The 12,464-nt window shown below is 36.4% G+C and overlaps 1 protein-coding gene across 3 annotated transcripts in view; it reads right to left on the bottom strand.

Annotated features, from left to right (window-relative positions):
* Positions 1-12,464, bottom strand: part of LOC141461664 (uncharacterized) — a 270,742-nt gene that overhangs the window by 99,838 nt on the left and 158,440 nt on the right. The window lies entirely within an intron of this gene.

Here is a 12,464-nt window from a genome sequence, read left to right as displayed (position 1 = left end):
ATCTAAGGTAATTGGCGCGTCCGGAGCTCTTTTTCAGTGCACAGCCAGCCTTCAGGACAGTGTTCTCTCGTTAACAGACAACACCATCTTATCACCGGACAGTGAATTGTAGGAAGGAGAAAAAAATCTAAGGGTCAGAAGCTGGATTCGAACCTGGAACCTCTTGCATGGGAATCCAGTTCGCTAACCGCATAGCTAATCCGTTCCCACTATTATAGTTATTTTAAAAAGAAGTATGAATTTATTTTATTTAATTTTTTCTGTACTATTTAATTTTCTTTTGATTTCACAGTTTAAAATGAACTTTTTACGATAAAAAATTTTTCTTTACAAAATTTTGTGAAGTTGACTTCAAGCTTTTTAATTATAAAAATTGAAAGTAATGTATAAGTTTAACAAATGTACTTTTAATTGTGACTTTATAAGTTTAATTTTTTCGTTCGCGTTTTATACTACAGTACTACACTTCCAACTGAGTAGAAATAAATAAATAGTAATTGTTTATTAGTCAGTATTAGCTTTGAAGCTGACCTAGTCCCTGGATCGATAGCTTGATAAATTTAAATAAAAACAATTAGATTAAATTGATAGACAGAATGGGATAATTGTATAGGCTCCTGTGAAAATTGAGGAATCGTGAATGGGGATATATTCGGCGACAAACGGGATAATTAGACTTTTCTTTTTGTAAAGCTTGAGGTTAGAGACACAATACAGGAGCTTTAATAATACGGCGAAAAAAGGTTTGATTGAAAGGATTGGACGGTGAAATAGAAAAGGATGGAATTTAAATGTCAAACCTGACAATGCTGAAGAGAGCAGACTATGGTGGTCCACCCTGAGGATAGGCTCAGCATGGAGGGAAGAACATGCATGGAGTAGAACCAGGTTTAAAAGAGAGGCCGGGATTAAAGAAGACTTCCACAAAAAAAAGACTTTGTGTGAGACCAGAAGTAGAATGGATCAAGCTACTCGGAAGGAAACGCTACACTGCTGAGGTGGCAGGGAGACTACCTATATAGAGGAGAACAAAATATTTCAAAAAACCAAAAATCGATAGAAGCTGATATCTTGATATTTTGATTGTAAAGCAACTCATTTGTGTATTCGCAATAGACATATTGTAATTATACTATTTAGTGAAAGAATAATTACATAACTACAGGATTATTGTAGCTTAGAAAGAAATTGTATTGTTATTGAGCTAGTGAGTGCGTAGAGAGTTTGTATAACCATTTGTATACAAACGCTCCGTGTACAATGCGTGGACACAGGTGTGGGTAATTAAGCGATTACCGTCAGAACAAAAGCACATCTACCATCTCATTGAGCGAGCGGCCCGTTTCAGCGGCATCTTTCTCATTCAAAACAGTCCTTTCTTACGGAAATCTCCCATTAGCGTTCCACTCTTCACGCCCCATATCAATCTTACTACATATAATTATATATACATATGTATTCCTAAAGCTTAACAGAAATCTTAGCGGTATTAGGCTATGTGGAAGGCTTCCAGATTAAGATAACTACGCAATAAACCCGAAGATCACTTGCTACACTCGCGGTGTAAAAGGAGAAAAGTGATGACCAGAGACAGAGATATGGCAAATAAAATTCATTGACGAAGTTCATAGGACTTAAGCACCATAAGATATGCAAAAATTAGGTCTTTTTCAACCTCAATTCTCGACATTCGGGATGCAGAGGTAATGAGCGGCAATGATTTCTTGGTCTGGGTGGAGTCCAAGTTTTCACGAGACTCGAACTTTACAGTGTACAGTGCTAGAGTAGCTATCAAAGAAACGGGTGCAAAAACAGATCATGAAAGTGGAAGTCTCAGGACAGAAGTACGCGAAGAAGCTTTTGTCAACAGCTGCACGACCAAATTTGTGTCGCACAATGACGGGCCTATTGTAGGTTTAAGCGAACACACGCATCGAATGGGCTCTGAAATTACTTTGTCAGTTTGAGGGAATGTAATGGGCTACAAGTAGATCTTGAGGAAGAGAAAAACCCTTGTTTTCAAGGTTTGTTCTAAAGCCCCTCTCCAGAGGCGCTAATTAAACAGACAGCACTAGAAGAGGTGTTCTAAGTGAGGCAAGCAAGCTCGGCCATCTATTAGGATGACAGTTGGCCTTTTCATTGGGCACTATAGACTGAATTGCGAATCATGCATCGCACGGGCCTGACTGAAGACAGCCTGTGTAGCAAGAAGAAGATGGAACAGCACTGCACGTATAGAGTCAGTGTGAAGGGGCTAGTTTGGCTCAGTGTTTGGCTCTTCGCAGGAGAGAAATCTAAACCTTCATACTCCTAGTGCCCCTGGAAATAACCAAGGGTGCAGTTCGTGTGGCTCCCAGAGATAGGATCTGAAGAGAATTGGGTGATGTGTCCTGGGGTCAAACACAGTAAGATGCCTTGGCTGTGTAAACAAAGAGCCAAAGAGAGACACTGTGCTTGGGCAGAATGCAGATTTCTCTGATCACAGGCCTATTCACAGGGGCATGGTAGGTTCAGGAAGCATCTGTACACGGTAGGGCTTATCAGCTCGGATCCGTTGTGCATATTGTGCAACCACTCGCTTGCGCTATGGATCTTTGAGACCAAAGGAGATAGTAGCGCAAAAAGAACTAGTAGGGAAAGATCCTCAACCTAAAGAGGTTCTATAGGAGAATCTATTAAAGAATAGGAGAGGTTTCATCTACTAGATCCAAAGAAGGAAGGCACAATAAGCCTTCTTTTGGCTGCGGTGCTTTGGAGCACAGGTCCCGCCACGCTATTTTAATCCTTAATCCTTTATACTCTGCCTTGGAACGTCTCATCAGATTCCTAACTTCAGTTAAACAAACAGAACTAGAGGAGGTCTTCGAATCACAATAAACCCTTTCTGGTCCCAGTGGCACACGCTTTCTGGCCAACACTCTAATCTAATGGAATACTGGAGGATTTGATAAACAAGCCAATTTTAAAGAGAATTTATAACTTCAAAAACTGCTACAATCTAAAGTCAAGTGAGTGGTCAAATCATACCGTATTAAATCAAAAGGTGTGTGACTAGCTAGTCTGTAAATAATGCCTTTTAAATATGGTACTTTTTTTATTTCTCTTGATGTATTCACATGCGTGATAACTCTTTGACCCATTTTGTTATACAATTTATTCAATAGATTGAAGGTTCATAGTCGCTTTAACCTTTCGATATAATAATTTTGAATATATTTTCAATATTTTGTTTCTGTTAGATTTATTCATTGAAAATAACAATGAAGACAGTTGTCTTATCGAGTTTTACATCGGCTGCCCAAAGATATGTAATTAAAGATATGTTTGATCAAAAGGTTCTCCAATTATGCTTCTCTGTTCAAATGCAAATTAGAAATTTAGTGAACATAAATTTAGTAGGTGGGAATAATAGATAGCTGAGCTCTACTTCTTTCTACTACAATTTGAAATGTATAAATTTAAATTTGCTCAGCACAGTTATAAACCAAAACAATAGAATCAGATGCGGAAAAGAACCGTTCTGGAAATTAATCGAAGAATAACTAATCGAGCAGGTTTTTCGATTCTGAGTCACCACGCGGTTCCTCAGCCTCTTATCCTTGATATTTTCATACAGCTTGTCTTGTTCTCGCTGATACGAACTTCTAACGGTTTTTTTTCCTTTCTGTACTGCCCCCCAAAAAGGGCTAGTGCTTATGCATATGTACCAATTGTTTGGGTAAATTTATTGTATATCCTGCTTGCGGGATTGTTTCGAATGCACTTCATGGCTATGTTGAATATTATGGAAATGAGCAAATAAAATTTAAATGAAATAGTGGTAAAAAATGATTGAATGAAATCAACAATAGCTTGACTGAAAATCACACATAACAAAGCACGACTTATAAAATGATCCAGGCATTGACTCCACTTTTAAAATTGAAGTGACTGCTCTAGTGGTAACCTCCATCGCTCAGTCAGCAAGAATTATGTGAAATGGAAACTTAGTTTAAATGGTAAATACAGTCAAATTCTGTAAAAATCAAATTGCTGAATCAGCCCCTTTGATATGGATTTTTTTTTTATAAACATTTGCGTAAACCATGGTTCTCCAATCGATTCTTAACGAGAAAAGAAGTGAAACTGATAAATCAATATTAGATCGAATCATGCGATATGCGTTGCATTTCAAACGAGAATCGGATGAACAACATTCATACAAAGTATTGGAACACATACGAGGGTCGTTTGAAAAGTCCGTGCAAAAATAAAAACTACTTAATTTTTTGGGGTAAACCTTTTTTATTTTTCAACATAGTCTCCTTTTAGGCTTATACACTTCGTCCAACGCTGCTCTAGTTTGTTGATCCCTTCCGAATAATAGGATTTGTCCAAGTCTGAAAAATAGCCATTCGTTTCTGCAATCACCTCCTCGTTTGAATAAAATCTTTTTCCCGCCAGCCATTTCTTCATATTGGGGAACAAATAGTAGTCCGAGGGAACCAAGTCTGGAGAATAGGGGGGATGTGAAACGAGTTGGAACCCTATTTCCATTAATTTTGCGACCACAACTGCTGAGGTGTGAGCTGGTGCGTTGTCGTGATGGAAAAGGACTTTTTTGTGGGCGTTTTTCTTGCAGCTCGGTTTTCAAACGGTCCAATAACGATGAATAATATGCACCTGTAATAGTTTTACCCTTTTCCAGATAGTCGATAAGGATTATTCCTTGCGAATCCCAAAAGACAGTCGCCATAATCTTTCCGGTCTTTGCCTTTTTTGGCGCAGATTCCCCCTTGGTAACCCATTGTTTAGATTGTTCTTTGGTCTCAGGAGTGTAGTGATGTATCCATGTTTCATCCACAGTGACGAAACGACGCTTAAAGTCCTGCGGATTCTTCTGGAACAGCTGCAAACCGTCCTTGCAACACTTCACACGATTTCGTTTTTGGTCAAGCGTGAGCAATCGCGGCACCCATCTTGCGGATAGCTTTGTCATGTCCAAATGTTGATGCAAAATATTATGTACCCGTTCATTCGAGATGCCCACAGCACTAGCAATCTCACGCACCTTCACTCTTCTGACATCCATCACCATATCATGGATTTTATCAATGATTTCTGGAGTAGTAACCTCAACAGGGCGTCCAGAACGTTCAGCGTCACTTGTGCCCATATGGCCACTCCGAAAATTTTGAAACCACTTATAAACTGTTCTAATCGAAGGTGCAGAGTCACCATAATGTTTATCAAGCTTCTCTTTAGTCTCCTGAGACGTTTTGCCTTTCATAAAGTAGTGTTTAATCAACACACGAAATTCTTTTTCGTCCATTTTTTGAAAATCACTCGACTTCCTCAATTCAAACGAATGCCAAACACAAAGAAATAGACCGATCTGGCTGAAACTTGGTGTGTGTTCTTCCAAGAGATGCTACTAACTAAACATAACCTCGATACGCGCCAGTGGTGCTATCTCTCTGACTTTGCACGGATTTTTCAAACGACCCTCGTAGCTTACACTTTACAATACAATAAAAATTCTCATCTACTACATCTTAAAGTAAATAAATAAGACTTCAAATACTTCTGTTGACATTGCCATTTTTTTATTCTGTTACTAAATTTCAGACACAAATAAATTGTAACGTGCATGGCGAAATAGCCTATGTGCTAATGGGAAGAAAAATGAGAATTTGTAGTCGTGTAAAAATTATTGAAACGCAAATAATGTTCGAAAGAAAGATAAGGGATTAGGTCAGTGTTTAGCATACTGGATTCTCACGCAGAGATCCCCAGGGTTCGAATCCACCTGCCGGCACTTAGATTTATCTCTTTCTAGAAGCCTTACTTGACAGCTAACTGTCAGGTGATGCGACAGTGTAGTCTTGTAACGAGAGAATACTATTCGGAGGCTGGCAGTGCACTGAAAAAAAAAAAAGGCTTCGGGCGCAATTGACCTCAGATGTTGGCGCGCCTTAAAAAAAAAAGAAAAAAAAAGGCCTTAAAGGGGCAGTCAGAAATTTGAAAAAATCGATTTTTTTTTTTTATATATTAAAGTATAGTATCTTAGGAATGTTGTCCTAAAATTTCAAGTCGATCCGAGCAAAATTGTAAGAGTGAAAGTGTTTACAAGCCCCGACCGTTCGAATTACCATCGCTGAGCACAGAGCTCAACTTGCTACGCGGGAGGCAAGAATCCTACGCAGACAGCAGAAATCGGAAAACTTGCGACATTTTGGAAGACATGGAGGACTTATTTTATGGGCCTGGAATCGATGACACTGTGTAAGTTGAAAAAAAGATTATCCAGGTTTTATTCGCAAACCTTTAACCGCTGAAAACTTTAAACGCGTTTTTCTCCAAAACTACGTTTTCAAAGTCGGTGGACACGATATCTCAAAATCTACTGTACCGATCTTTTTGAAATTTTACTTATTTCTTTTACACATATTAAAATCGTACTTGGACGAAGGATTTTTTTTTTTCAATGAATAGAACTTGTTTTACAAACATAAAATGGTCAATTTTTTTTAGTGAAAATCGTGAATCAAACTTTAAAGTTTTCCCAAAAATTAAGAATTCAATTTTTTTCTAAATCCTTCGGTCAAGTACGAGATAAAGTCATCTACTAACGAAATCTTTTCGAAATTTTGATTTCAGATGATCCAGTCTCAAGATATCATGTCCACGAGAGGGTTGCATTTTTTTGACGTGTTGCATTAAAATATTCGCCATTAGTACAATTATTATTAATTTGTAACGAAAAAATTACAATAAGTCCTTTAAACATAGACTGATATGACGCAAAAGTTCCCGAATAAAAAAGTAAACACGTTTTTCCCCCCGAAAAAATTTGAAAAAATGACTTTTTTGGCGCCTCTGACTGCCTATAACCCCTTAAGATAGACGTATATAAGAAAAGTGGAAATAAGCTACCGAATATCTTGTTACTACCAAACCTTTATTTATTTTAAATACTTTTGTTTCTTTATTAATAAATGAAGGAAATAAAATAACCTTAAAGTGATGTCTGGTGTGGTTTTTTCGGCGTGTACAGCCTTGTAATCTGTTCCAATTTTACAACCACCAAATAATATCTGTCGGCCCCGGCAACGCTAGCATGATCAGAAAGGGGAAAAAAAACACAAAAAAAAATGAAATAAAATAAAGGAATATGATCGTTTATTTCTTTCTTTGGAGAAAAGAGTCAGGGTGGGTGTGGATAAGGGTCTCCCGGATCGTAAAAGTCTGCTCCTTTTATATCTGAAGGCCTCTAACATTTAAGAGAAAAAAAAAAAATTAAAAAACAAAAAAACACCAGTGGAACCGAATTTAATTGAAAATATGGTCCCCGATGTTTAGAGTCAGCCAGGGTCTTTGCCCAAAGTACCTACATCCTATTCCTATAATAAACATATTTTAATCCCCAACAGTAAAGTTCCAGTGGTAACAATTTTTTTTTATAGCAATTTTTTATGACTTCTATATTTAATGGATGGCCAGTCATTGCCTTTTCGGTTTACTACTGAGTGTTAACGTGGTGAAGACCAGTGGAGGACTAGCGACTGGCCAGTCTTTTAAAACAAAAAATAATAATAATAAAATTATGGGCCAGTACGCGAGTTTTAACATTATAACTAGATTAAAGTGCACTTCAAACTTCACTTTTTAAGTTCAACAGAGAATAAAATTCTTATAAACACTATGCTAAAACCATATCATACATACCTCAGGCAATATATGCCCATTATTTAGTTAGGGCAACTTAGTGAGTGTGTAAATATAGTTGGGTTGCAATGAATTATGTTTTATATCTTTGCAAGTTTTCTACCTGGGTGCTACAAACAACTTGCACATATCAATAGCGATAATTATATAAGTATAGGTAAGCTAACAGAAAATGGTAATTAACTAAAGCTAGCAAAACTTTTGCTATGGATACTTGCTTAAAGAAATAAAATAAACGAATCAACTAAGAAAGGAATTCATTAGACAGTGAATAGTTTAGTGTTGTTCGGTTGAGGTCCGAGCTGAAGGCTCAACCGAGTCGAGCCTTTATGGCTTGAGCCTTCAGAGCTCGAGTCTTATAGCCCTCGAAGCTCGAGCCGTGAAACTCAAGTTGGAGGCTTACAAGCCTGGAGTTGAAGGCTCACAAAGTGCAAGCCTTTTTAAATTCTTAAGGAATGACGAGTAATCAATGAGCAACGAACATTTTAAAAATTATTGTATTCATTTATACAAAAAAATATGTTTGAAAAATTCATTAGCTTGATTTTACTCGTATTTTAAGAAATGAATTTATTAATTAGTACAAATAAAATGCTTCATATATAATAAAAAAAGCTCCAGCCTTTTTGAGCCGAGCCTTGGAGGCTCACCGAGCTCTCTGTGAGGCTTCAGCTCGAGCTCTGACTTGAGTCACCCCAGCGGGGTCAGAACTCAGCAGCCCTGAGAGCTCGAGCGCTCAAGGCTTGAACCTTATTGCCTCATAGCTCAGCTCTTGAACAACACTAGAATAGTTAGGTTTGGGTGGACAGCATCAACTGAATCAAAAAAGCAGAATTTGTAATCTTTAGGAATTTTTTCTTTTTACCGACATTTATGCATACCTATTCCTACCATGAGCGGCCAAATGACCGGACTTTAAAATCACTTAAGTTTCTTATTTTAGAATGAAGATAATAATTATTTAACAATGAAAAAGCGCAGTTTCTTTTGTTTAAAAATATATCTCGTAGATTTTACTCTTTATTGCATCATTTTTTACAATTATTGGCTTCTCAATTCCAAATTTCCCGCATACGAATTTTTTACAGTTTAGGCAGCATTTTTTAGTCTTATTGCCTTTGCAGTATCTTATTTGACTATTTTCCGACCACTTGTTCGTGTACTAATATTTGTCATGCTTTTGCAACGGTAACACAAATTTTGCCTTGAAATTTCACTTCCGGTAGGTTTTTATACAAAATCCATGCATTTATCCCGGGGCTAAGTCTAGGATAATGAAAACTATTTGTTGAGGCCATCTCCGAGATTTTCCACGGATATATTTCCTCCAAGATCTGTATACATTTCTGCTAATTTCAGAGTGACAAACTCCCCAAGCGGTACTGAAGGTTTCTCTGCTTGCACGTTTTCCCAAATATGGAAAGCCTTGTATTACATCGATCGCTAGTCAAGATTTGATACCAAATTTGTCCGATTTATTTGGCATGTACTGAGTAAATGCATCTTGACTTTGTTGGGAACAAAAATGTCCTTCGAAGAGATATATGCTCTTGGTTAGAACAATTTTGACTGTTCTCTACGAATTTTTTCCAAAATTTAGAAATCAAAGCCAATCTATCTGTTTGTAAGCGATGATTTCTTTGATCCACTCGAATAAACCTCACAATTTCCGTCTACACACATTTCTGCTCACAGTGTTTGAGAGAGAATGCTCGTCCCTATTTTTGTTCCAGTGAAAAGGGCAATATCGTAAATTTTTGGCCTCATATGCACCACATGCAAACAATAATCCGATAAATGCATTATCAAATTGAGTTTTCGAGAGAATTCTGTTACAAAAAAATAAATAAATAAAATAAAATTTTAGAATAAGTAAATAAAATGAAAGTATTCAGCCGGTCAAATGACCGGTCGCGGTAGTTAAGACGGACTACATATTTTTCTCAAAAATCAAATATTAGGAAAAGAAGTGAATATTAAAAAAACAATTGTATACATATTTTAGGAAAAATCGTGAAGTTTAATGGTGGTATGGTAACGCTGTAATTAGAAAATTTAAACCAAATTTAAAAAACGGTCAATTGACCCGGTCGTGGTAGGTTTAGTGTTAAAGATTTCTACACTCGTACATCTACAGATGGGATGCAAGCAATGAAGTAGCCCAAAACCTTTTTTTGCTTAGAAAAAAGCCGATTAGAAAATACTAACTACTCTGGGTTACTACCAGAGAACTACTGTGGTTACTACTCTTACCAGAGTAGGCAACTGTTTCTTTGTTCCACGATGTTACTCATGGAAATTTTCCCGGATCAGAGAAGCATGCGCGGATGCAGAGGAGAGCATGCGTGAATGTTGACGGAAGCATGCGTGGTTTGCAGAGGGGAAGCAAGGCTTTTCGTATCCCTTAAAACTAACAAGTTTTAAAAAATTTATTTTTTGTAACAATTTGATAAATAAAATTTACTAATTTTAATCCAGTTCTAACAGTAATATTTCCATAGGAGAAACTCCAAAAAAAAAGCGAGGCAAAATTTGCATTAAATTTTTAAAAAAATTAGGCAAAAACTCAGAGCGGATCCACAAAAACCTAAGATGTATTTTGGTATTGGGTTCGGTCTTAGGTTTTTTTTAATTACTGTTTTCAGTAAGAAAATTAAATAATCTATGTTGGCTATCCACTTTTATCCACGACATCTGATTGGTAGTTGGACGTAAAAATGTTTGCAATAAAAGTAATAAGCCTACTTTTGAGTAATTACTAAAAAACTATTCAGTAAAGGGGAAACTAGCGGACATGTTTAAAAAACTTCGAAGCTTGATAACTCATTTAATCGACCTTCACAGTAAATAAGTGCTTGGAACTTAAATTATACCTAAATTTAAATTTACAGGATAGCCAACTATCTCTCTCTCTGTCTAAAAAAAAAGAGCTAACATAATTATAATTATGCTGGAATAACGTTGTACAATAGTTCTACAAGTGAATGTAAAGTTTGGCAAAAATAAAATCTTGTAGTAAACGTTTTTGTGAAAATATAAAAGAAAATAAAACAAATCCAATTCTAATTAAGGGGGCAACTAAGATGAGATAAAAATGTGGAATTTTGGCTTTTTCCCCAAAGTTACGATGGAAACCCACTTTTTCACAAAAAAGAAAACACACTTTTCTAGTGAAAATAAAGAAAATTGAATATTAGCACGATCAGAATACATTCTACATAAAAAGAGCAAGAGAATACTAAATAAAGATTTTATGAAGCGTAACTGGCGCCTAACAAACTATTATGTTCTGTACAAGCTAGTTTACAAGATTGTGACAAAGGGAACTTATTACGCCTCATTTATCTTAGATATATTATGTACTCACAAATTATTGATATGAATTAGTTTTGTAGTTAAGTTACATATAGAAAGTAAATACCAGCAACTACTAGTAATTGGCTACACGAGCTTAGCGAGGTTAACATTGTAGTTAAGCGAGGCTATTTGATGCTAAATATTTAATTCATAAAATAATGTTGCGTTATTTAAATAGATTTTCACTTTTAAACTGTCAAAAACATAATTCAAGCGAATGTGTTAGACCTACCCAAAATACCAGCGAAGAACTTGATGACATACAAAGAAATTTTGCACTGTTTGCCATTTTGGAGTGATCTACAGCTGTGTTCCTTAATCAATGTGCCATGGTATTTTGGTGTGCCATTTCTGGTAGCAAAATTGTGCCGTGATTATTTAAAAAATTTGTAAAACAGAACAAATATTTCAAAAATATTCCAAGGTTAGTTGAACACCAGATTTCGGCATGAATTTCTTTCTTTGTCTTTGACTTCAATATCGTTGATGTAGCAGGATATATACTCTCTTGTGTTGGTGGTATCAAGGAATGGAGCACACCTTATAGAGGAAACTGGATTTGAATTGGCATCCATCAAGTTTATTTTAGTTTTTTTTTCAAATTTGGGGCAGATTAGCACGAAGAAAATTGAAGAGGAAGCATTTGATGACATGTGACTTCCTGACTGGAGAATCAGTCTCTCCTAGATCTTCCCAAGAGAACCTGGTATAATGATTCCATTACCTGGAGATGCTACTACATGAATGGTCTCATGAGGGTCGGCTCTGTAAAAAAAACAAATGAAAGCTGCGGGTTGTGCCACAACCATTGTACTGTCTGATAAGAGTACAATTTTTCAGAGTATTGTCAATAAAAGGGAATTCCAAGCATCTTAAAAATTATTTGGCTACCTTTAAACCTCGAAATACAACATAGTAGAAGTTTACAACAGGGTTTTCTAGTTTGAAACCAGTTCTACGGCTTTGAACCTCTCTCATGATGTTAAATTTGTCTTATTCGCGTATGAGATTACAATTTGAGCCACATTGTAATAACTGGTAATTCAGCATAAACCAGACTACAATTTTTGGCCAATATGTGCATTGTTTAGCAGTAAAAGAAGTCCTTGGACAGCTACAACAAAAGTATCTTGGGGTACGATTCTCCATAACTATAAATCTCATTTTCACTACATGGGTGACAGAAAATCAACAGGAGAATGATGGCCAATCAGGAATTGGTTTCCGTTGTTCTGCTGATAGTTTTTTTCGCATCAGAAAGAATCAGTAGCTTCTGCATCCTGCGGTAGTCAGACCAATTTTGCAATATCTACACTACCCAGTGAGCTCAGCTTATCAATCGGTGAACGCTTCAATGTAAAAGAAAACAGAATTACTTCGTAAAGTCTTCTCCTCGGTGC

The sequence above is a fragment of the Rhodnius prolixus genome, unplaced genomic scaffold (genome assembly GCF_049639745.1).
Source record: "Rhodnius prolixus isolate KJV_2025 unplaced genomic scaffold, Rpr scaffold_12, whole genome shotgun sequence".
NCBI lineage: Eukaryota > Metazoa > Arthropoda > Insecta > Hemiptera > Reduviidae > Rhodnius > Rhodnius prolixus.
The sequence above is the reverse complement of the archived record's forward strand: the minus strand, read 5'-3'. Positions and strand labels throughout refer to the sequence as shown.